This window comes from Rhodnius prolixus, unplaced genomic scaffold, assembly GCF_049639745.1.
Source record: "Rhodnius prolixus isolate KJV_2025 unplaced genomic scaffold, Rpr scaffold_2, whole genome shotgun sequence".
Classification (NCBI taxonomy): domain Eukaryota; kingdom Metazoa; phylum Arthropoda; class Insecta; order Hemiptera; family Reduviidae; genus Rhodnius; species Rhodnius prolixus.
Window position 1 is genome coordinate 54,469,433 of NW_027411592.1, and position 27,656 is coordinate 54,497,088.

The 27,656-nt window shown below is 33.7% G+C and overlaps 1 protein-coding gene across 4 annotated transcripts in view; it reads right to left on the minus strand.

Moving 5' to 3' along the window:
- ftz-f1 (ftz transcription factor 1) overlaps positions 1–27,656 on the minus strand; it is a 355,962-nt gene that overhangs the window by 190,372 nt on the left and 137,934 nt on the right. The window lies entirely within an intron of this gene.

Here is a 27,656-nt window from a genome sequence, read left to right on the forward strand (position 1 = left end):
AGATATAAGAGAAAATATACGATAATACATTTAACAGGATTAAAATTGTCTTTCATAGAGTATTTTCCCAAAACCCGAAAACACAAATAATAATTAGATTTCAAATCCTTTCTATAAAGAAAATTTAGGAAAAGCTACATCATTATCAACAAAAGATAAAAGAAAATTTAATAGAATTGTCATGTGACAGAACTTAAATGATAACTATATAAAAATCTGCTTAAAGAGACTAATTGAAAATAAATCTATTCCCTTCAACTGGCTGGCCCAACTAAAACAAAATCTTTTGACTATCGGCGCTTGGGACGATAGATATTTGTGTGACAGCTCACTGATCAAATCAAATTTCAATAATATAATAGAAAAATATAGTAATCACTGCTTTAGTAAAGACATAGATAACATTTTAAACTCAAAATATAACACATACTTTAGAGATATTAGTTCCTTAGGTTCTTCAAGTGAGGTGTACCTTGATAAGAATAAAGTAAGCTATATAAGATTATTCTCGCAAATACGTCTTGCCAGCAGTAAGATGCCAATTTTATATGTGAATAAACAAAGAACTATATTTTCCCCTAATAAACCGTGTCCAACTTGTATAGGGCAGAGTTCGGATGATCTTGAACACTTATTTGTCTCTTGTCCCTTCTATGTAACTTTACGCGGGCGGTATATTGGTGAATGCCTTGGTAACCATGGAAACATTAAACAGCTTCTAATTTTAAATGATACGGCACAATTACGCAAATTATATCTGTTTGCGGTGAACGCCCTCGATAAAAGAAATAGATGGACTTCTTTGATAAATATGGCTTGATCTTGTTCATCTAATTTCTCGAACGTATTTCTTATTATTTGTCTGGAAACAGCAGAATTGTTTGAGAATAGTGTTTTGTTTAGTTTCTCCTAAAGGTATTTTTTTTCTTTTTACACTTATGTAACCAATCTAAAATACTTCTGTAATTTTTGTAAATATATTTTTCTTTCGAACTAACTCTTCAATTATTTTCAAATTCTTTGTTATTAATATTGTAAATTTATTTTGTGTATTTTACAGAAACTTCTTTATTTTTAGTGTTGTACATTGTAATATATCCAACTCCTTTGTATGGGGTGAATGCCCTTTGACAAATAAAATAAATAAAAAAAATCTGCTTAAAGAGACTGGATTGTAATGAGTAAGCTCTATCCAAGCAACATTAAATTTAATTGGTACTTAACAGGTAGTTGAATGCTTAAAAGAAATTAATTTAGAAGATTTGAGTACAAATATAATAATCTTGAAGAAGAACTTTGCAAATTAATTAATAATTTTGAAGAGAAAGACATGTACGCAATTTTTAATTATTACAAAAAAGTTTTAAAACTAAGATCTTACACTTTGCGAAGTTTATAAAGTGAACATAAACTCCTTTGCAACAGATACATTGTATCTCTGTACAAATAAAGATAGTAATAATAAAATAGAACTCTCGGAATAAGAAATTTGCACGAAATATAATAATTTTTACCAAGTGGTAGAATTTAGCATGACGTAACTACCAAGTGGTACGGTGAGCCAAAAAAGGTTGGGAATCGCTGATGTATATAATACGAAAAATATCTATAAACACATTTGTAGTTCCGTCGGCCATAGTAACAAGTTCAAGTATAGTGAAGTTTATGAGGTATGTAGAAAATTTAAAAGTTGGAAAAAGTGGTTGTGAAAGGTTTAAGGGGTTTTAAGCTCGGGTATGCTCAGAGAACAATATCTTCAAGAGTATACAGGGTGAAGTAGTAAGTATTGTCCATAGGCCTACTGTGTGAAGTACATCTAAAGTGGAGTTCAATGACGTATTGGCCAACTTCATATTTTCCACTGTTCTTGAGTGACGTCACATTAATTTTTTTTTTCTAAAATCATTACGTTTTTTCCAATAAAAATGTTATTGCTCAGACAAAAGTTTTAGTCCGAATTCGATTCTGGATGACACGGTTAGAAAGACAGATAAATTTTCTAAAAATTGATACCATTTCGAAGCATAAGTTATTCTCCAAACAGTTTCAATCTTCCTCCGATTGCTGGAAAAATAAAAGTAATCGAAATTTTTAAGAAAACCCATTAGGCCCTTATGCGATCATTATCAGACCTAGATGCTGGCCACTTTTTATAAAAGTTTCCTTGTTTAATGGGCTTTCAAACGGTATATCATTTTCCAGGATTCCTTTCTATCTTCGTATGAGAAATTACGTTTGTTTTACCAGAAAACGTGTTCACGAGCACTCACCAGTGTTAGTTATCAAGTTGTTTAATTCATTCAAAACTCTTTTAGATGGGCCAGTAGTCAATTTTTACAGTAGATTGTCTTAAAATAAGGAAGTCGAAGGTTACAAATTGCACTTATAAAAAAAAAAAAAAAAAATTCTGATCTCTCTGAAATATTTGAGAAAATGTTAGGAAATATTTTAAACAAGCACTATTTTTATAAACAAAAATTCATATGTAACTTACTCCAAATTACAATTTCACACACTGTTGGAAAAAAAAAAAATGTAAATAAACCTTAACCTTTTTTTTAAGTGCAATTTGTAACCTTTGACTTCCTTATTTTAAGACAATCTACTGTAAAAATTGACTACTGGCCCATCTAAAAGAGTTTTGAATGAATTAAACAACTTCATAACTAACACTGTTGAGTGCTCATGAACACGTTCTCTTGTAAAAACAAACGTAATTTCTCATACGAAGATAAAAGGAATCCTGGAAAATGATATAACGTTAGAAAGCCCATTAAACAAGGAAACTTTTATAAAAAGTGCCAGCACCTAGATCTGATAATGATCACCTAAGGGCCTAATGAGTTTTCTTAAAAATTTCGATTACTTTTATTTTTCCCAGTATCCAGGAGGAAGATTGAAACTGTTTGGAGAATAACTTATGCTTCGAAATGGTATCAATTTTTAGAAAATTTATCTGTCTTTCTAACCGTGTCATCAGAATCGAATTCGGACTAAAACTTTCTGAGTAATAACATTTTTATTGGGAAAAAAGTAATGATTTTAGAAAAAAAATTTAAAGTGACGTCACTCAAGAACAGTGGAAAATATGAAGTTGGCCAATACGTGTCATTGAACTCCACTTTAGATGTACTTCACACAGTGGGCCTATGGAAAATACTTACTGGTTCACCCTGTATAAAGACGCCAGAATACCGCTAAGGACATTCAATCTCATTCAGGGCATTGCATTCACCCGCTGAGGAATCATTCTTACACTCTCTTCACGACGTCACCCTACTCCGTCATTCAATTTAGACCAATTCTTTTAGTAATAGTTCACACCTATAGTTTACCCCAGTTAGTTATTGTAATTTATGCTCGTTCCCAAGTTAGGGTTAATGCTAACCAACTAACTCTTAGTCTGTGATATTATCTTTTATTCTATTTCAGCCCTTCAGCCTCTCTGAACAAATCCCAATATTCCGCTCGTGTCTATAAATTAATAGTTACTTAAAGCATTACTCAACCTCATAGTTTGCAACACAGACACAAGGTACTTTTATAATATTTAGCCAATAATAGCTCTCTCTCTCTTTAAGAAATCATTTCTATAAAAATCAAAATTGTTCTAAATCAAAAATCAATTATTTCGGCAGAAAAACGGATTACGCCAAGGAAGGAAGAAGAGCACTAGGCACATATGCTGAAGAACAGTACCAGGACACGTTAAGGCTGAAGTTGAAATCAACTGATTTAAATTTAAACTGTCCGTTAAACCCCTATCAATTGACTACCATAATTTTCAAATAATTTTGAAAAATCTATCAAAATAAAATCTAATCTTAGTGAAATATGAGTTTTGAGCAAAGTATTTCTTAATAATTTCAGTGCTAATGCTCTGTTTGTTTAATGGGGAAAAAAAAGAAAAAGATTTAATATTTTAAATACACTCCGTGGAAATTATGCCAAAAGGCTCTTCTAAAAGGATTATTCAAATTTATATTGACTTGGCAAAAAGGAAAGCGAAGGTCTGAAGATTCACCAGCGACATAAAAGTCTCCATGGCAACCAAGAAAATGGAAGAAAGGAACTTTTACCCAAACCAGGCGCTAGCTAGTTTAGTATTTAGTCTATTTCAGCAATATTAAAATAAAGACTGTACTGTTTAGATGCTAAACATAGAACTATTATTATTATATTTAACTGTAAATAACTATGATTTTTTTTTTTAATCATACGAGGGGGTACCCAAAAATAACCGGAATTGCTTTGCCGCGCATGGAGCTTATGTAGTACGCATTTCTGCCGCTAGACGTGTATAGCGCAATTCCTTGCCAGTTCAGTCCTGCCTGTGTTGTCTGCCTGGCTTGTTCTGTTCATCTGCAGTGATTGTTTTTACCAGCGCTGTTTTGTTCTTTTTTCGTTTTTTATGATGGCAAGTTTAAGTGAACAACGTGCAGCTCTGAAATTTTGTTTTCTACTCGGCAAAAATACTGATGAAAGTGTTTTAATGTTGAAAACAGCTTACAAAGATGACGCTATGGGAAAAACTCAAGTATACAAGTGGTTTACTCGGTTTAAAAATGGCGACATGTCGATTGATGACAAACTTCGTTCTGGACGTCCATCAACTGCCCGAATCGACGAAAATGTTGAAAAAATTCGAGAGCTGGTGTTCACAGACCGTCGACAGACAATTGATCAACTGTCAGAGAGTAGTGGGTTATCTTGGAGCTCGGTTCAGCGAATTTTAACGGAAGATTTGGGGATGAAAAGGGTTGCTGCCAAGTTTGTTCCTCGAGTTCTGACTGACAATCAAAAAGAACATCGAGTTGAAACATGTCGTGCTTTGAAACAACAGCTTGAAACTGATCCAGACTTTCTGTCAAAGGTCCATTACTGGTGATGAGTCATGGTGCTATGGTTATGACCCAGAAACAAAGCAACAGTCGAGCCAATGGAAGGCGTCATCTTCACCCCGACCAAAAAAATGTCGTCAAGTCAAGTCAAACATCAAAACAATGCTGATTTGCTTTTTTGATGCCAAAGGCGTAGTCTATTCAGAGTTTGTCCCCCCAGGTCAGACCGTCAATCAAACCTTGTATTTGGAAGTTTTGAAAAGATTGCGCAATAGTGTTCGCCAAAAAAGACCCGATTTGTGGCAAACAGGAGACTGGTTCTTCCACCACGACAATGCACCTGCACACACAGCCATCTCTGTTTACACAGTTTTTGGCTAAAAATGGCATTGTTCCGCTGCCCCACGCACCTTACTCGCCTGACCTGGCTCCGTGCGACTTTTTCTTATTTCCACGCATGAAAAAGGGCATGAAAGGTCACCGATTTGACAACATTGAAGAGGTCAAGAAAAAAACGAAGAAGGAGCTGTCAGCCATTTCTAAAGATGACTACAAAAGATGTTTCGAACAGTGGAAGCACCGGTGGGACAAATGTATTAGTTGTAATGGAGAGTATTTTGAAGGGGATAAGGTTGTTCTGTAAAAAATTTGTAAATAAATAGCTTTTAAAAAATAATTCCGGTTTTTTTTGGGTACCCCCTCGTACACTTATTTGGAACTATAAAATTTACAAATGTGAACCTAGAATAAAATGATACGAATAAAATTTGAAGAAGATATCGAGTACGATCATTTCATGGCGTTGGAATTAGTGAAAATGATCACAAGTCGTCTAATAAGGGAACATTGGGTAAGGTTAGGCTTGAAAGCTGTGATGATAAAGGATAAGAAGTTGTGGAATCTTTTTAGAAGACCTCAGATCAGACACAAAGGGAATTGGGGCAGATAGATCATTATCAGAGGGGGTTTTACTGTCTGGAGGAGTCAAAATAAGCGGCATTAATGATTTTTCGAAAAAGGATTGGAATTGATAAAGATTGGAATGCTTAGCAGAACTGCATACCCACTGTATCCGTACGTCCATTTTTGGGTCAAAACAAAATTTTTTGTCGAGTAGTCTTGGATAGTAAGCGAAATGATCTCGTTAAAATTTCAACATTCTTTTCAGTCGGCTGTGAGGAGTCGCAAGTTATCCCTATACGTAACCCTAGATAGCGTACTCTGTCAGAAGTAATAGTAGAAAAACAATGTATCAGTGAATTTAACAGCAGAACAAGTAGAATGATGGGAGAATATAGATAGGAAGTCTAACTTATTCGAAATTTGCCGGAAATCTAATAAAAGCAAAAATAAAGAACCTAGAAGAACAGCCAATAACAACATTGTAGATAACAGATGATCTAGCACACAAGAGAATAAAAATAAAAACAATCTTGGGAGACCTGCCGCAACATAGATACTGTTAACTGAGTGGAACATAGGAGTACATAAAACAATGATTTAGATTTACTAAGACTCTTGTCTCGTATATAGTATACGTATAAAAATTTTTTTACTGTCTAGTGTTTATTGGTTTAGAAGAATACTGTGCTAGTAGAGCATGAAGTTAATCATCACAGAGTGTATGATGATCTGAAGTCCTATACATCATCCACATTTATACAAACTGACAGACCAATTCGTAAAAGCCACTTTCATTGAATTATGAGGACTTCAATATGAAAAACACTTCCGGTAAAATGTCAAACTAGTATAACAACATCATTGCAAGGTTTAAAAATTGATAACAATTAACTATCTATTAATTAACAGAAATTAGAGCAAATCCTTCTTTATAACTGCAACTTTTTTTTACGCAACAATCCAGATCTAATAGATTTCGAGAATAAAATTTGCCGGTAATAAGCAATTACGGCATTTACAGAAATTATTTAATTTTTTTTTTAGTAAAACATTGGATCCCGGAAGTCCTTAGCTATATGAATATGAAACACCTAAGCAAATATAGAGAAGGTACGAACTTACACACCAACAATTATTCTAATAATTTACTACATAAACATCTCATTCTATTCTCGCAGGAAGAGAGTATGTATCTGTTATCACCTCTCTTTATCAACACATACACCACAATTAGACGTAGGTTTTTTTGTATTAGTTAGTAACTTAGTATTTTTCACTACTACGTTCACAATTTAAGGATTGTTGAGATAGTATTGTTGCTATTCTCGCTTCTACAAAGCCTGTCTGTACATAATACATTACTAAATTAGTAATTGACAAGCTAAGTTAGTTTTAAGAATATAAGAAGCAAGAAAAAGAGTTGAAACAACGCTAAATATGAAGCTATCACAGTTTTTCTTGCTTTGAATTAATCTTTAGAGCTATGATCAAACGGGAATGTATTATACTTTAAAATAGATGGAATAAAATCGTGGCGTTAATGGAGGAATTTCGATTGGAGGGTTAAGATTGGAGCGCTCAGCTGAACAGTACCAGCTAAAGTTCGTATGTGCAAATTGGGGAGCTAATAGGGTAGTTGCGTAGAATTTCTTTAGAATCAATAGAGTCAATTTGGATGGTTTGTCGTTGTAGTCTTTTGATCATTCGTTAATTTAAGTTCAATGTAAGATGAGTTATAAGGGGATTCCAGGTGAGGCGTTTCACCAGCTAGAATTCCGAGATATCTGCCAAAGAGATAGAAGTATGGATCAGATACGATTGGAGGGAGTACTTTATGATTAAGGGTTAAATTTATGAAGCTATTCTCTCCATTTGCGAATCCATGATTCGAGGATATAAAAATAAGACTACATGGATCGAATGGCCATAACGGGATCTGAATTATAGGATACGATGACCGATCGTAGGCCAAGGCTGAAATAGCTTGATGACTTTGAAGGGGGATTTAAGAAAAATTGGGTGTGCGAAGGAATGGCGATTAAAGGCTCTTGATAGAGTTCAGTGGAGAGCCCTTGGACTGAGGAGGTCCTGGTCCTTTCAGGACTGTAGCGCCGAAGAAGAAGAAGAAGAAGAAGAAGAAGAAAATGATCGATGATCGATATTTGAGCCAATAGTCTTAATCGAATTATATTTTAACCGCTACGAAATGCCGCAACTTGAACTTAATGAGATATTTTCTTTAAATATACTACACGATTGCCACGTATCTGCTTTGACGCTCTTCTCGCTAGGGAAACTCTTCCGTTTAATAAAATACAATACAACTGGGTTACCTAGTTTAAATCAATTTTAAGCTCCATAGGTGCTTTAGATTTCATACAGGGAGATCCCGTTATTCTTAAATCCCAAATTAAAAACTTAGAAAAACGTCTTTGGAATGACTGTTTAAGTAGAGATATCGCCTATGTAATTGACCGATGTAAATATAATATTTTGTACCGTCACATAAGTAGTCTGGGCATCAATGAACAGCATCTATCTTGGCTTATTTCCATCAAAAAAATTCGCTTAATATCCCAGCTTAGATTAGCTAATCTCAATAAAACAAAAATCTATTTCAACTTTTGTACTTATGTCTTCGATAGCTCCAATATATGCACTCTTTGTAAAAATAACCTTTCAGACTCCTTGCTGCACTTCCTTTTCTCCTGCCAGGTCTTCGAGCCTTTCCGATCACATAAATTAAACAACTATATTGCAACAGCTTTACCTGACTCAGAAAACTATGTAAACCTAATTTCTATTAACTCTGTAAATCAAATCAATGCTATATGTGATTACGTTAAATTATCTTTACAAATAAGAAGTTTTTTACTAAATGAGTGGTAACTTTTTAAAAAAGCTAAGAAAGCTAATGAAAGCTAAGGTCTGATGTAAGACAGAAGGAAAAAGATAAGCTCTTGCGAAGTTCATATAATCTTGTTTTTACGAATTTAAATTTATTTTTTTTGCGTTTTTTTATATCTACCATTTACTATTTATGTATTATTGTAAATCAATGTCAAACTCCATGCTAAGGGGATAAGACCCCAAAAGCAGTATGTAATAAATAAATAAAATACTACTCGTACACAAAATAACAAACGCACAGACCAGTTAGTAAGAACCCTGTTTTCGAAACAGATCTTGAAACCAAACACAAAGACTAGAATCTACACAATCAAAATACTCACTCATTCATACTACACAATGACATCTCCTCGTTAAGCGTTTTTCACATTAATCACATTCAGGACAGAAGAATTCGACAATAAATTATATTAGACTTAGAATATTACCAAAATTTGTTTGATACAGAACTGTTATATTTATGTGCAATTTAAGTATAGCCCTGTTTTTCCTCAAAAAAGTCTGCTAACATTTCACTGCATTGAAGTAGCTTCTAAGCCTAAGGGGTCTATCCCCCCTGATTTTTCAGTTCTAGGGGAAAATTTAAGAACCCTCTGACTCACTGTCAGGGACTCAAAATAGGAAATGATCATACATTTTTAGTTTATGAAATTCTGTTCTATTTTACTAAAATTCCGAATATATATTTCTAGTTATTTTAAGGGGCAGTAAGCAGAGCTATGTTTAGGTAAGTGGAGCTATTTAATGATATATTATTGCTAGGTAATAATTAACGCTGATGCACCAGTCTTCAGTTAACAATTACACATCGCTTCTCCCAGATGTTCTCAGAAGAGAAGAAACAAAACAAAAAAATGCAGGTGATATTGCTTTAAGTATAGTTAGAGAATGTAGAAGATATTAATCTTTTACCTGAATTAAAATCATTAAAATGGAAAGAAAAGTCCCAGGAGTATTTTGTATCTCTCTAGGGCCACAAGAGAGGAGGAGAGGCGCTTTCACGCTTCTTGACGCCGTTTACACACACAAAGTCACTGGCACAGAATAGAACGAGCGAAGTAAAAAAAGTCATTCTCTAATGTGACTTATAATTAACAATATAATACTAACTTCTCTATTTTTGGCTTTTAGATGAAAAGAATAAAAAAAGATATATATAAAATCTCTTTTAAAAAAGAGAAAAATTATCAATCTATAAGTAGGGGAATTCTGACGTTAAATGACTTAACAGCAGGATCTTTAGATTGGAAAAATATTATATATTGCCGATGTTGTCTTTTATTAGCAAGGTAAAAAGAAAATAGCGAACTACAGGTTAAAAAGAGATGAGAAACAAAATATTTGAAGCTGAGTGAATGCATGCCTGAGTAATCCCAAATAATTTAAAAATGCATCGCATAATACAACTAACTGAACAGCCCACTGCATTTTTTTAGGAGGCTAGACCACTGGTTATAGAGACTTTGCTACCCAAATTTGATGATGCTGATGTTGACGATGATTGGAACTACACTAAGCTCTAAATTGGGCTAAGTAGAAAGAAGGAAAAGCGATTCGTTTTTCTTAAAAAAAAAAAAAAAGTTTTCTTGTAAACAAACAAACAAACGAAGATAGAAAGGAATCCTGGGCAAATGATATACCGTTAGAAAGCCCACATTAGACAAGGAAACTTTTATAAAAAAAAGTGGCCAGCACCTAAGGCCTGATAATGATCACATAAGGGGCCTAATGAGTTTTCTTTAAAAATTTTCGATTACTTTTTTATTTTTCCAGTATCCAGGAGGAAGATTAAGGCTGTTTGGAGAATAATTTATGATTCAAAATGGTGTCAATTTTTAGAAAATTTATGTCTTTCTAACCGTCTCATCAGAATCGAATTCGGACTAAAACTTTCTGAGTAATAACATTTTTATTGGGAAAAAAGTAATGTTTTTAGAGAAAAAATATTAAGTGACGTCACTCAAGAACAGAGGAAAATATGAAGTTGGCCAATACGTCATTGAACTCCACTTTAGATGACCTACACAGTAGGCCTATTGACATTACTAACTGATTCACCCTCTGTATTCAGGAAATATGGTATAAGATCCGGGAAGATGTACTCGAAAAACTTGAAAACCTAACTCAATCTCTCATCTTCCATACTAGCAAACATCCTATTTTAAACATACTGACACGTGTAGATACTGCTTTGCTAGTTCTACCATCCCGGCCAATACTTAAGGATTATTTAGAAAATGATATAGATCCTAATAACTAAAATAGAATTAAATACTTACAAGAAAAACACGATACATTAATACTTAATTCAGAATGTTTAGGTGACTATTCACTATGAATGAATTAACTTTAAGTGTATAGCTTTAAGAATGGGGTTCCGTAAGTGTGGTGGCTTTAGTAAAAGGTTGCGTATAAAGTTGGCATATGCACTGCCACAGTACAGTAAAAGGCATAATAACCACTAATAGGTTCATTGCCTTAAAAAAAAAAATACTTAATTCAATTAAAATATTCAAAAGTTGGGGGGAATAAAAATTGGTTACCGGTGAAGCCTAAATCATAAATAAAAATTTTATTGACAAGCCGAGATGTTAATCTATAATTTAACTGCTTAACCCTTCAGCAAAACTATAAATATGAACATAAAATGACATAAAACAAAAAAAAAAAGTTAAGAGTAATAATATAACATTTGGTTCATCTTCTAAATCCTGCACCGCGAAATATGTTATGTTTCGTACGTGCTAAAAAGAAAAACTTTAGGCTAAGAAATAGGTCGAATAATAAAAATGAAAAAATACACACAAACACAAACTATACACAGCAATGAACAAAATATTAAATAAAGCAAAAAGAAGTGAAGAAGACAGAAGAAGGAGAAGAAGTTGAGTTTAGAGAGAAAGAGAAGAAAGATGGTGTAAAGAAATGTAGGGCACAGATGTCTTCCCGTATAGATTGTGTTTAGTCTGGTTGCGACATGTTTAACACACACAATTCACACACATTCTGTACTATTTGTATGATACTTAAAAGTATATTCTGATAAAGCAGCTCTTAAGAAACTAGAAACTGTATGGCTAGTACTACTGATAACTTGGTTACTCCGCAGGAAGAAACTTCAAAAACATTTTCACAAACAGATGTTAACAACTTTAAGGTGTAATGAATTGCAAAACTAGAATCTACGTATTATTAATAAAGGCAACATTATTAATTACAAATAACAAACAGATGGTTATTAAGTCGTAAAAAAAACTAGAAAAAAATAATTAGGCCCAAATAATAGGAACTTAACGTTCAAATTTATGCATTATTCTTCAAAACTAACATTACTAACATTTTAGGAGTCTGTAAAGTAGTGATCAACTTGAAACAACCTATCAAGAAGTTCCCAATAACAGAGTTTTTCCAAGCAAAAATTATGAATGAAAAGATAAGAGAAAAACGAAGTATGTATGTACGGGAGCTTTGAGAAAATCGTTAAAGCCATTATAGAGAAAAATTTCAACAAAAACTTCGTTCAAAAAATGGCAGCACTTCCGGTGTATAGGAATACATTAAAAAGGAAGCTTTAAGTACATTCTCTCTTCACCACTTAATCGACGAATATTACTATAAAAATGTATCAAATAAATTCTGTAGAGCTACATATGTGCAATGAATATACAAAGAACGATATCGATAATTTTATTTAACAAAAAAAATCATTCCACAAATTGGATCTGAATTTGGAGCGAGACACGATAATAAGAAACAGCACATTTACTAAAAACCATTTTTTGGGGGGGCTAAGAATAGTTACCGAGAAAAAAATTCGATGTCGAAAATTGGATATGATGGCAATAATTTCGATTACCTACTTCAGTAATGGTCGATACTACACAATACAAATGCGACAGGTGATTGATTGGGTCAACAATTTTTAAAGGTGTTGGTTGATGAAATTTGTACTAGTATCGATATATCATTTACATCCCCCTGAAGAAATAGAAATCTGGTATTGTAGAGGCAGTTCTGAATTATGATGAAGTAATGATGAAAATCAAAGTAAAAGAACTAGTCTGGGTGGCATTTCCAATGTGTCTAAAATTAAGTGGATGCAACTTGTTCAGGGTGAGGCGCAAAAAGGAAAAAAAAATCAGCAAACTACACTGCAAGCATCAATTTCGAAGGGACAGCAAGAATGCAAACAACAATAATTCTGAAGGAGCTGCCATGAATGAAATACTAAATACTAATAGTTTTAGAATTACTATATTATATCACCGAACAAGAAGGGCTGGAAGGCCGAGGCTGAGGTGGGTAGATGGAGTGGCGGCTGACGCAAGATTTTTGGAAATTTCCAACTGGAAAGCAGCCGCACAAGATAGAGCAGGATGGTGGATGCTCATTAGGGAGGTCAGGACTCGTCGCGAGTTGTAGCGCCGTAAAGTAAGTATATTACTATACAGGGTGAACCGGTGAACCAGTAAGTATTGTCCATAGGCCTACTGTGTGTAGTATATCTACAGTGGAGTCCAATGACGTATTGGCCAACTTCAAATTTTCCACTGTTCTTGAGTGACGTCACATTAATTTTTTTTTTCTAAAATCATTACTTTTTTCCAATAAAAATGTTATTACTCAGAAAGTTTTAGTCCGAATTCGATTCTGATGAAACGGTTAGAAAGACAGATAAGTTTTCTAAAAAATTGACACCATTTTGAAGCATGAATTATTCTCCAAACAGCCTCAATCTTCCTCCTGGATACTGGGAAAAATAAAAGTAATCGAAATTTTTGAAGAAAACTCATTAGGCCCTTACGTGATCATTATCAGACCTAGGTACTGGCACTTTTTATATAAGTTTCCTTGTTTAATGGGCTTTCTAACGGTACATCATTTGCCCAGGATTCCTTTCTATCTTCGTATGAGAAATTACGTTTGTTTTACCAGAAAACGTGTTCACGAGCACTCAACAGTGTTAGTTATCAAGTTGTTTAATTCATTGAAAACTCTTTTAGATGGACCAGTAGTCAATTTTTAAAGTAGATTGTCTTAAAATAAGGAAGTCAAAGGTTACAAATTGCACTTAAAAAAAAAATTTCACTTAAGATGTACTACCCACAGTAGGCCTATGGACAATACTTACTGGTTCACCCTGTATATCATATTAATTGACAACTTAAGGGAAGGGATCAGCTTTCCTCTTCTCAAGGGATTTCTTATTCTAACGTGCTTCTTACAGCTTACTGACTGGTGATGGGCAACGACGTCTGTTACTTAACTCAAAGTTAAGAGACTAAAATGGCGTCAAGGAAATTATTTCTCCAAGAAAAATAAAGTAATAAATCACTTGAGCCCAAAATATTCTGTGGGCGATAACGATCTCATTATTCATAATAACTAATATAAAAAAATGGAATAATAAAAAAATAATAATAAACAATTAAATACAACAACATGTCAGGTAATCTCATCTGTTTGTAATGGTCTAACGAACACTGGTGGGACAGGAGAGTATAGTAAGTTATCCCGAGGGGGAGAGAAACAAAAATTCAGTCCTACCAACTATAAACAAAAAGGTCACTGAACCAATACTTATGTGTGTGGGTGGTGAGGAGGGTGATGGTGAGAAGAAGCCGAACGGAAGTGCACTAGCTGCTTCTACTATTACCCCTCGCAAGGTTTCACTTCCGGTCCTATTAACGGGTGGGAGGCCTTCTTCCATGCCCTAATCACAGGACCATGAACATTCTATTCCAACAGGTAGTAGTAACAAACTGAAGGGGACTCTACCACAGGTGGAAAACAATACAAAACTTCTTCTTTAGAAAGATGGAAGTTGGTTATGATAATATTTAATAAATAAAAATTGTTATAAAGAATTGACGAAGTAAGAAGAACACCAGAGGAAAGGAACTCAATAAAAAGGGAATCAAAAGGAAAAAGAAAAAAAGGATGATGATTGCCAATTTCAGCCAATTTTGGTTGTTGTTTTAATGCCAAACCTCAAATCTAGAGACTAGGTTATCTTCCGGATTTATAATTAACAATTATAATGTATTTAACATCATGCGAGTTTTAGCTTAATGATCCGTGTCTTCTGTTCTAACTGAGATATTTTAGTTTGTATTAATGTCAAGCTTCGGAATAAATGATCTAGTCATCTTTAGGGCTTATACAATAGTTAAGATCTATTCTAATATGTTTCACATTATGCGAATTTGCTTTAAAGGTAGATGTGTCTCTGGTTCTATCTGTTTAGGCAGCGTTTCCCAACCTGGTGGTACGCGAGTTGCTGGTTGCTGGTAAGCAAAAAATAATCAATAATGGCGGGCATAAAATTATCATAGAAACGTTTTTTCCTATAATTCATACAAATTCTTTTAATTAATAATATTATACAATAAAGTTGTTAATATGTACAGGAATAAAGTAAGTCTGTCTCAAGATATACGAGAAAATATAATAGCACAAACAATAATTGAATTTCAAACCCCTTCTATAAAGAAAATTTAGGAAAAGCTACATCATTATCAAATAAAAGATAAAGAAAATTTAATAGAATTATCATGTGACAGAACCTGAATGATAACTATATAAAAATCTGCTTAAAGAGACTGATTATAATGAGTAAGCTCTATCCAAGCAACATTAAATTTAATTTAAAAAAAGGTTTTAAAACTAAGATCTTACACTTTACAAAGTTTACCTATAAAGTGAACAGATTCATTGTATCTCTATACAAATAAAGATAATAATAGTAAAATAACACACTCGGAATAACAAATCATTTTTACGAAGTGGTACAATTTAGTATTATGTACTACCAAGTGGTACGGTGAGCCAAAAAAAGATTGGGAAACGCTGTGTTAAGGCAACCAACAATGTAACCAATATTGAATTAAGCAGTAACCCATTATGTAAAACTTATTTCATAAGAAACATGTAAGCCCTGAGAAGATGACCAAGTTTTGTAAGTAGAAAGGTTGGTATTAAAACCAGAAAAAAGTACCTGAACAATCAGGACAGAAGACTGCAAACATGCATAATGTAAAATATAATAAGTATAAGCCCTGAAGATGGCCTAGTCTTTTTAAGTCGAAAGTTTGACATTACAGGAAATTAAAAAAATTAAGTCTCTGTAATTGCAATCTTGAATCCAGCCACCACAAAAAAGATGAAACGTACTCAACAAAGAAGAAGAAAAGAGTCTCAACTTCAATAATTTTGAGAATTACCAGACTTACTTCCAAATAGAATCAGGTTATAACCATTTAGATGAAGAAAATAGAAATCAAAGTTTATAGTTTAACAATTTCTCCTATGAACTGATTTAAATACCAACTAAAGGAATCGAAACATAACACGTCACATCCTGTAACTTTTGTGACGTTTTGCTTCGAAGATTTCAGTTGATTTTTCACAGTATTTTATAAAAAAAAAGTATGTATACTCGTATATTCGAACAAATCAGTGAAATTCATAAATGTGCACAATTGAATTAAAAGGGTTTTGTTCAATTGATTTCAAGTAAATTTCTATTTATCTAAAATTATAGTAAACAATTTAGGTAATCTGCACTTTCGTACAGGCCATCAGAAATAGAAATAACTATTAATAATCCATAATAATAGTAAAGTGTCAGATTCGTGTATTAAACTAACAGTTGTTTCAAACAAAACTTATAGATCTACTAGTTTATAAATCAGTACACTAACTATTACTGCAGTTATTTTCACGAAAAAAGGAAATTCAATTTTATTTAGGAAACTGTGAAAACATCCCATATCCGGTGGAAAATCTACAAGACTGCATAAAGAAGAGCTAAGACATGAAGCGCTCCTGGTGATAATAATGAGAAACTCAAAAGTTACTAATCACAATTTACAATTTAAACAAATTTGGAACACAAATTTTACTACAACTTATAACTTTTTTTAAAGAAAAAGAAAAAGGTTAACTACTAGAATGTATTAGAACGTATATATAAGGCAAAGACATGTTTTGTAATATTAGAAATTAAAGCCTATAATAATTCATCTTAGAACGAAACCAAGAGACGATATTAACTGCACCACCAAATAACTTTTAAGTAACATTAAAATGATAAATTAATGATCTATTTAAAGAATTATCAAGATTAAATTAAGATGTATTAAATAAATTCATGCTAAATGAAGTCTTACCTGGTTTAAATAATATGAAAAGTCCATCAGCATCACAAGTAGATCACCAGTCCCAGTAGCACTTGACACTTGACACAATTTAAAATAATTCACAACACTATTCGCACTAAAACTTGTATATCACGCACTTAAGTATAACTTAAACACAATTAATAAAACCGAACTTCACTTTAACAATCACTAATATTCACTTAAAAAATCACTTAAATAAAGAGAAACGATTAACAAGTTTAAGATGGCCGCCCGATAACTGGCCAGGCAGATCAGCTGGTACAAAGAGGTAACTAAGCAGTGTGACCAACTTAATTTCAATTATTCAATTATATGTAAGGGTGCACAAAAAAAAATATAGAAAATATAATACTCGTATAATAACAACAGTTCGCAGAACTGGCTTCTTGATCTATTAATTATATTTTAACTTTTGCATTCACATGTTTTTTTTTTATAATTTATTTATTTATTAATTTATTTTAAATATAAATTATTTTTACATTAAGTAAACAAATTAAGATACTGAATTTGGAGATCTAGCTTTGCTTTTATTATTCATTGATATATTTTAGAAGTAAAAGTTAATGAAAAATCTAGTTTTTTCTTTTTCAATTTTCTCTTTCTGCGATTCCTCCAGTTCTTATTCATGGACTTGGATACAAACTTAGAATTTAAAAAACAACAATCTACAATTCCTCCAGAGGGCCTCTCTAGAACAGAATCTCCCAGAAGAAAATGATGATTGTAAACATAATCGCAATACTTCTTAATTTGGTACAAATTTAAACAAAAAAAAAAAAAAATTAAGAACAAAACAAATGACAGCGTTATGTAGTTCATATAAAACCGAAAACTGTATGTGTAAGAGAGAGAGAGAGAGGAGAACTATTCCTGGATAATGAAAAGTAATTTCAAGGGAGTAACCTCCCAAAGGAAATCTATGAGCTAGGACCAATCAACACTGACCCATGGTTTTACAGGAAATTACAGGCGAATCTCACGATTTTCTCAACTATGATTCCATGATATTATCATTTAAAGTCCGGGAATGATGAAGCATTTTCAAGGTCAAACTTGACACAGAAAACAATTTGATGGATGGGATTTAAATTAACTCTTCAATTTAAAGAATATTAGGATTAGGGTAGTACCACAAGATTATTGGTATGATATAGGACAGTATCAGATGTACCAAAATATAAAGATCCAATAGTATCAATAATACAATAATAATTAAACCAATTATTCAAAGGTTTATTGATTCAAATCAAAACGCCTTAGGGTGAAGGGACCAGTAATTGACTGGGCACCAGTAATTGACATACCAGAAATAAACTGGTATTATAAGGAATATGAGCCGTTTTTAGTGGTGATTCTTTCAATTTCGATATTGAGAAGTCTTTGGGTAGGAGTTCCAGAAAAATATTAATTATTGGAAGGTTCCTTGGTATCAGTGGAAGGTTATTTGTGTTAAAAGTTCAAAATCAAGGAAAAAACAAGCCGTTGCTAAGGAGGATTGATAAGAAAATAATTTTCCTTTTTTCTTATTTTTCGTTTATTTGTTCATATATTCGTGTGGTTATCAATGTTCTGTTATAATTAGTATTGCTTGTAGATTTCATTTATGTAGTTTTTTTTTTAATTATAAGAAGCATTGAGGATTAAAATGGGGCTGTCAATCACTGGTCCTTGAAACGGCAATTTGCCCAGTAATTGACATGTATGTCAATTACTAGTCCTACAGCTTTTTTGTTTGAGACCAGTGATTGACTTCCTGGGAAAATGATAAGATAGGTTGGTAAATTTTATTATAATTAAAAATTCAATACATTGTAAAATAAAATCATTGATAAAAATCGGCAACATAAAATAAATAGTAAAACTTCCAACAAAATGTGTTTAAATTAATGAATTAGCAAATGTACGCCTTATTCCAAGAGGACATGCAGAATGATTATTCTGTAGAGAACAACAATGTATGAACAACAAACTGGAACAGTCGTGATCGCCGAACAGCTTCCGAGGCCTACGTGATTGATAAAAACGACGCCCACTTATCGGAGTTGGAAAATCTCTCTTTCTCCCTCAGTTTTGGGTCCTAGCCACATGACAAAGAAGAAATGGTTGAACCATAGAATTCCATCAAATAAAACGGCCAGGGGAAAAATGAAGCTCCCTCAAGAGAAGTACGAGGTGCGAAATCAAACATACGTGGAGATTTGGTGACTTAGTGATGTTACACATTAATAACATAAAAAAGATTGTAAGGTATATTGTATTTACCAATTGACAGACATGATGACGGAAGACGAATATATAGCATCCCATAGGCTAAATAGGCTAAACTGTATTTAAAATAAATGAAATCGGTATGAAAACCATTTTTAATTCTCAAAGACGTGAAGGTTGGATCGCCCTGTACTACTTTATGGAGAACGTTACCAATTTAATAAAACCGTTGATTTGTGAGGTTTTCAAATGGCTTGTAATTTCAAGTGGCTAATTATCAATTACATAAGATATATTATGATGTTCATTTCCTATGTATTCCGAAAGAATATTTTGTTTTTTCATTCATTTTTTCTTTTATGGTGTGCCTATTTTAATAACACATATTTTTGTCAATTGGTTACCTAGTTATGTGAATATCAGTGGTTTATTTGTAGGTATGTGTATATTAATACCTATCTTTTCCAAGTTAAAGAGTCAATAACAGATATATATTTTTTAATCTAGTTTTTTTTTCATTGATGATTCATTTATTTATTACTGTTATAAGTGCGAATGCTTACAACCTGTGGCGGGACGCGATGAACGTGCACACAATGTATATATACATGTGCCCAAGAGGTAACTCAGTAATAATAAACAATAAAATACTGAATAGATGCAGAAAGTAAGAATGAATTACATTCAGATAGTTTGGTTTCGAAGCAAATGACACTGGCAGCACAGATTGTGGAAAATATTAGCGAAGCGCTCCAAAAGAAAGGAAGTGTAGGAGAAATTTGGTTCACTAGAAAGCACCAACAACTCGAACCCAAAGACACGTAGATGCCATCGGTAGCAGCGTTATAGGCGGATTGAATGAAACAAGGATGTGGCCACATAGTCTAATCGGAAGTAGAGAGGGTAGTTTGGTAAAGTGAGAACCAAAAAAGTTCCCAAAAAAAGGTTTAAGTAACAAAATATTTAGCGGTAACTTGAAAGTATAAGAGAGCGGAAGAATTAAGAGAAAAAGATAATGGCGAGCCGACAGACATTGTGTACGATCTAACAAGCATGTTAGCTAATATCTCCTTGGTACTATTGAAAGTAAGGGCTGTTCTTCAAATTACCTGTCTTGGTAGGACAGTTGTGTAAGAATTGATCGTCAAAAACTGCATAAAAAAGGGTAAAGTTGAAAAAATATTAGATTATTTAGGTTTGCCTATTTAAAAACTGATTGTAATTAATTATGAATAAGACTAATTTTTGTTATAAATCCAATTGAAAAAGTGATTTAGGTGATATAAGTGATTTATTTAGATTTAAAAGTGATTTTGAATGCATACCTTATGTCGTTTCATGAATATATTTGTATGTCAATTACTGGTCCCACCCCATGTCAAACACTGGTTCCACCGAAAATTCGGTATGTCAATTACTGGGTCATTGACATATTTCCAAAAAAAATCATTTTTGGTTGACATAAAGATCGAATTTACTGCTTTTAAAATATTAATAAAATAGAATACATCCTACTGGAGCGGTACAACTTTACAGCCTACACCTGGAGCCAAAATAACGAAAGTTATTCTATCTTAAACTCGAATTTTTTCTTAAGCAGTCAATTACTGGTCCCTTCACCCTAAATCAGGAGAGAAAAAAATAAAAAACTAAGCTTTGAAAGCCAGCATTATATTGTTACTTATTCCAAGTTTCGGGAAGCTGTAGGGGGTCCTTCTTCAAGAGGACTCTAAGAGATATTGGAGAGAGCAAATGGCTGTCTTAAGGATGAGCTAAGACCTACTAAACAGCTGTTATTCTTTACACACACAGAGAGAGACTTTCCGCCTAAGAACATGTTTGTAGTAGTCTTTAAGAAATCCCAAAACATGTAAATGCCTGGGTGGAAACTTAAATTTTTGAAATCTTGAACGAATCGCAATACTTAAAGAATATTGAACTTAAAATTCTTCTAGACACTTTTTTTTTTTTTTACTTCTCCATTTGTTCCTATCTTGAACATTCGATTCTGTGAGACCGTACCGGTAATGGTTTTCTTAACTCCTTCTTTTTTTCCACTTTGTCCTAAAAGTCATCCCTCTTTTCCTTCAATCTCCCAGTCAAAAACTGTTTCAGGTGTTTGGTATTCCTCCAATCTATGAAGTAGGTATGAAGGAGGTTCCCCGTTTACCTGCAGATCATTTCTAATCACCACGTTCCTTAATTTATCTTATTCTGGTATTTCCCTGCAGGTCTTTTCCAGTAGTCCATTTCGGCGGACAGAAATCTTCCTCTTACATGTTTATTAAGGGTGCCGGTTTTCACACCCTACAGCACTATACTTTCAAAAACGGTGGTATAAAAGTAATTGCCTATTTTCTGAGGCCGGCTTTACATCCAACTACCAATTTGGTGTCGTGGACGGAGGCGACTAGCAAACATACTTTACTGTAAATTTCTTTAATTAACCTTTAAATAAAATCCAAGGCCTAAAGACCGGGAATCGAACCCAGTACCACAACGCATATTAGCTTTGAAGGTCGTTATATGGCTTAGCCATCAGCGAAAAAATCTCAAGTTATGTTTAAAGATAAACTCGAAGCCCAATTCAAAACTCAAACATTTCAATGTTAAACAAAAAACGGTGGTATATATAAGACAATAAGTGCCCTTTGAAATAATTCTACTCCAGAGCACTGTAATGATCAGTCCTAATAACCCTTCTATCTTCCTTTATCCTACTATCCACCTCTAGTCTCGAACCATCTCCATTTTCTACCATGGATCCCAGATACTTGAAACTAACTACGAGTCATCTTCAGCTGTTTAGAATCTAGCTCTTGCTTGTTCCCTCACTGGGCTTCAGAGCAAGATGTTCAGTTTTGCTAAAATTTACTTTGTACTTTGCTTACCCTAGAACTGGTATTCTTCGGAAAATTCTCAACATATAATCCGCACCAGTACCACTCGGTCATCCGCAAATAGTCGGTTACTCACATCAAAGTTATCTTTCACGGGGTTAGACTATCCTGGTCTATCCTAGATAGAATATAGCATTTTAAGGTAGATAACACTATTCCAACTAATATATTTCATTTCTCCACATGTACTAGAGATGCTGATCCGGACATATTTATTATGAATACATCTATTTATTTTATAATACTTTTATAAAAAATATAAAGACGAATAATATCTTTGATCTTAACCCCGTTGTACTTTATTGTACTCCTGGCCGGTTTCGTAATCTCATACATCATCAGAATGTAGATTAATCAGTTTGGTCTAAAGATTTCCCAGCACTCCGGACATAATCACATTTTCAAAAGACGAAAAAGGTTTTAAAGAGGTAACAATATTCTATCCTTCTATAAAATGCAGTCACATTTCAAGAATTAATTCGAAAAATAAAATAAAAGGGACCAATTTAATATTTTTTGGAATAGAAGTAGGTTGATAATAAGAGTGAAGATCTTTTTTGAAATAGAAAGCAACTCTAATAAGGAAATTTGTCATTAATATGAAGATAATCACCTGCTGTTGTTAAAATCAACTAATAACATCACCTGTTTTCAGATCGTTCAATTGCTTCTATAAAACGTGCATGTTATTTCATGCATGACCACATTCATGTGGTAATGGAATATATTAAAAAAATATAAGACCTGCGAAGCTAATATGTATTGTGTTGCTGGGTTCAATTCCTGGTCTCAGGCCTTGGATTTTATTTAATGGTTAATATGAGAAATTTATAGTAAAGTATGTTAGGCGGTTAAGAGACTAGACCCGCAATGCTAAGATGTATTGTTGGTTTAGTGGGTTCGATTCCCCAGGTCTAGGCCTTGGATTTTATTTAATGGTTAATATGAGAAATTTACAGTAAAGTAATGTTAGGCGGTTAAGAGACTAGACCCGCAATGCTAAGATGTATTGTTGGTTAGTGGGTTCGATTCCCGATCTCTAGGTCTTGGATTTTATTTAATGGTTAATATGAGAAATTTACAGTAAAGTAATGTTAGGCGGTTAAGAGACTAGACCCGCAATGCTAAGATGTATTGTTGGTTTAGTGGGTTCGATTCCCCAGGTCTAGGCCTTGGATTTTATTTAATGGTTAATATGAGAAATTTACAGTAAAGTAATGTTAGGCGGTTAAGAGACTAGACCCGCAATGCTAAGATGTATTGTTGGTTTAGTGGGTTCTATTCTCGGCCTCTAGGCATTGGATTTTATTTAATGGTTAATATGATAAATTTATAGTAAAGTATGTTAGGCGGTTAAGAGACTAGACCCGCAAAGCTAAGATGTATTGTTGGTTTAGTGGGTTCGATTCCCCAGGTCTAGGCATTGGATTTTATTTAATGGTTACTACGAGAAATTTATAGTAAAGTACGTTTGCTAGTTGCCTCCGACCACGACACCTAACTGGTAGTTAGACGTTAAGCCCCGCCTGAAAAAATAGGCGATTACTCTACTAATATTAAAAAAATATATATATTGCTTTTTTTTTTTTTATAATTATTCTTATTAACAACACCAGACTGTAGGAAGAACTAGACTCCTCTTAGACAGAGGTATATGGATGTAAAGGCTCTTCTTATACAGCTAAAGACATAAGCGGAAACCGCTCTTTATGTCGAAGAACAGAGAAGACATTGAGGTTCGTCATTAAACAGTCATTTTTTTGGGTGGGGGGGGACGGTTGTGGCACTTTTGTGAATAAGTTGGAAGACAATTATTGTGGACTGTGGTATAGATAGAAACTTGGGGAATATGTATACTTTTTAGTTACCAATTTTATGAGAATTTCAGGGGTAACCATAATGCTATTGGGTAACTATATTTGGAAAATTAGGCCGATGAAAAGTCTGGGGGCTAAAAACAATACTTCGCTGCAATATAGACAGGGTTTTTGAAAAGACTTAAACCTCTATTTAGGTATTTCATAAATATTATCAATACAATATTATTGCAAATATTGCAATATAATTTTTAAGATTGATTTCAGAGCGACAGGTGCTTACAGACAGGATGTGCATTAGGTGGTAAAATAAATATAAGCGGATACAAAGTTGACGAGCAAAGGCTCAAGCGCCACCATATATAATCTAAGAATCTCTAAGATTTTAGATCGATCTAAAAGTACTGCGCAATAGAAGTTGATCTTATACATTCCACCTTCATTTTATCCACTTGTAGCACGTAGTCAGCAAAAAAACAAACAAACTACAAAACATATATTAGAATGAATAATAAGGCACATTGGAATAAAGTAGGAGAACATAGAATAAAGCGCATATAACCTGATTTCTTGTTAATGAGTCTCGGTTGGATAAATGCGACACCTTGACCTGAATTATACCTCCACACCACTACTCATGTACTAAATACCCAATATTTACATATACTGACGTATATATCTATAAATGTGTGTGTGGGTATATATAATATAAATACTTTTAGCCATATATATAATATATGATCAAAACAGACCCCACTATAACTGCAGTCATTTATTAAAATCTCGTATGAATCGATCAACGTTTCTTTATGATAAAGCGATTTTTTTCGTTTTAAATTCATTAAAAAGTACAGGCTAATCAAATTGTAAAATATTTCTAAGTAGGAGCCCCTTAATTTACAATTTACGAAATTCTTTTTAATATCCTTTCATTGAAATTTACACCTGTACCTACATGGTGCAATAAGTAAATGAGATAAATGTATATAGTAACGTGTCAGCAGTGAATGACGGTCATCCAGAAAGACCAAGTTTGCAGCTAAAGGGTTGTGGGATGAAGTGAGAGTTTTTGGTGAAAATTTTTATATCGAATTTTGGCAAGTTCGGAGATGAATGGACTTTGGAGATCTGTATGTATCGCGTGGTTGCTAACCGTAGAATGGAGCAATCTACTATGCGGCGCAGTATTTTGGATTGGAGTTGTTTGCAGTGTCTACTGATGTTGGATTTTTTTTTTAGCTGTTCCGTAAAGTTCGAGTCCGTAAGTCCATATTGGGGGTGGAGAAGAGCTGTATAGAGTCGTCGTTTTGTTCTGTAGTGAGAGTTTTGAGCGTTTGTCGAGTAGTCTGGCTAGAAGTTCGTATCGTTTGTTTAGTTCGGTACGTTTAAGTCTCGTATGGGGGTTCTAGGTAAGTCTCTTGTCCTAGGTACATTCCCAAGGCACCGCACTAGGTCGGCTGGTGGGATAGGTGTGTGTTGTAAGAAGACAGGTGGGTGGAGTTTGTCGTTTGAGTGTGAAGACTATGTATTTAGACTTAGTTGGGTTAATTTTTATACGCCAGTTTTTCTAACCAAGGTTCTATTGAGTGAAGGTGGGACTGTAGTGAGCGTACTGCGAGGATTAAGGTTAGAAGGTAAGTCGGCAGTGTAGATTGTGTAAAGAAGAGGAGCTAAGACACTTCCCTGTGGTACACCAGCAAGGACAGGATAGATGGGAGAGTACGAAAATTTAAATTAAAAATAAATAATTTTTTTTTAATTTCTTGTATTTGTTAGAAGTGTAATGTTTTAGAGCACGATCTTAAATAAATATAATGAAAGATTTTTGAAGATTTAATTTCAATTAATAAAATTACCTAACTTTATGATTCGATTATAGATTCGATACTTTAGTTAACAGTACGTGTTTGTCTCTGTTTCCAGTTTTTAAGCAACGTCATTTTACTATTCTAGATAGTTTGGTCATTAATCTTAATTCAAGAAATCTGTGAGGGAGAGAGAGGAAACTCCAGAGACTCACTTAGTCCACCTCCTAAACTCTTCGCTGTACTTCACAAAAAGTGATTTAAGCAAAGATGCTGCTGGCGCTTTTCTCGTAACCAAATTATCTCTTCCAGTTTTGACTAAAAAAAAAAACTGCAGAATCCATCCAGAATGTCCTACTTAGCCTTTTATGCTCAAATTTCACTCGCACTAATCTTTCGCAGGAACTTTCTTGGAGTAGATTGTAGTTGAGGTCTCTATAAAAAGAGTTTCTTAGCGATGGCATGGGGTTCCGAAGTGTGTTAAGTCTGCGGCCATTAAATTTATGGGTGCAGTGTAGGTCTCAAGAGTGGTAGCCATCACTGGGCAGAAACAGGCGAAGAAGTTCATTAGAGGCTATCCGCCTAGGCCAGGGGTCGGCAACCTATTTCAAGTAGAGAGCCATTTCTCCCTTAAATAATTTTAATAAATCTTACCAAGAGCCGCAAGGATGGTAGAATGAACAAACTCTGTAGATCATTTGTATTCACAAATTATTATTTTATGATATTCAATAACATTTAATTGTTGTATGTATTTATCTTCACATATTGCAAAGTAAATAAACAAATAATAACTAAACCTGTGTTTGAATGAAAATGACGGCAGTCCTATATATGTATTACGTACTGCATTTTAATATAATTCTATTCAATTTCTAACCTATCACATTTAAAATTCTTTTTGAAAAAATATCTTTACTTTAATAAATGAAATTTTCATTTGTTTCAATAAAATTGAAATATACAATTTATTTTGGACAGGCTGAAGAGCCACAAAATTTGTATAAAAGAGCCGCATGCGGCTCGCGAGCCGCGGGTTGCCGACCCCTGGCCTAGGCTGACCGCAGAATTAATCCGTCAAGGCCGCGTGGGGCCATAAGGATAATAATTAACTGGCCACTGCAGGCTCAGAAAACACATGCATCGCATGGACCTGGCGGATGTTAAGCCTTTGTAAGCTTTCTGTCAGGAAGAGGGGGTGGAGGAAACGGCACTGTATGGATTATGTCAGAGCGAGGGACTTGATTGCTGGCTAAGGATGCTACTTGTCGGGGAGGAAAGAAACCAAGACCTGGTGAGCTTTACCCAGGAGTCCGCTCTCCAGCATCAAGAGTCTGATCAAAAGGACGGGGTCTGAAGGGGGAGCTTTAGTGTGAGGGGAGCCACAATAGATCCAAAGGGGTCGCACGCAGTGGTGTAGGCCTTGAGGCCGCCCTAGTCTAATCTAATCTAGCGTTGGCATGAGACGTCATAATGACAAGGAGCCTATTTGATTGGACAGTTTCTCAAAACGCATCGGCGGTTTCGTTCTCTCTCTGTGCCACAGTTGTTCCAATATTACTCTCCTCTGATTCTTCTCTTTGAGATACCCAAGAAGTAATTACGTAAATGAACTCATGACGGATTATTGAATATTGAAAAATTAAACAAATAAATAAAAATTACAAACTAATTAAAACCGAGTTAAGTTACCATTACAATTAAAATAATTAAACAAGTTATCCCGCCTAAAATATTAGGGATAAATTATATTCCTTCCTAATCGGATTTAAGCACAATCAAAGATGGTCAGATCTCTTTCGTACAAATTTTGATCTCGTTTCCTCTAAAATTTGATAAAGTTCAACCTCTTTACAGTTCATAAAATTTAGCTTCAGATATTAGCAAAATTTTCGCATTCTTATAATAATAAAGCAATTAATTAAAACTCTTTGAAAACATTTCTGGCAAGTTGAGACACTTTTTTAGGAGGCTAAACAATTACTTGTAGTGGTGAGATTAAAAGACGAAGTCAGAAGAAAAAGAAAACAAAAAGAATTTAATTGAAAAAAAAGTTATAGTAAAACGTTTGATGAACAGACAGATG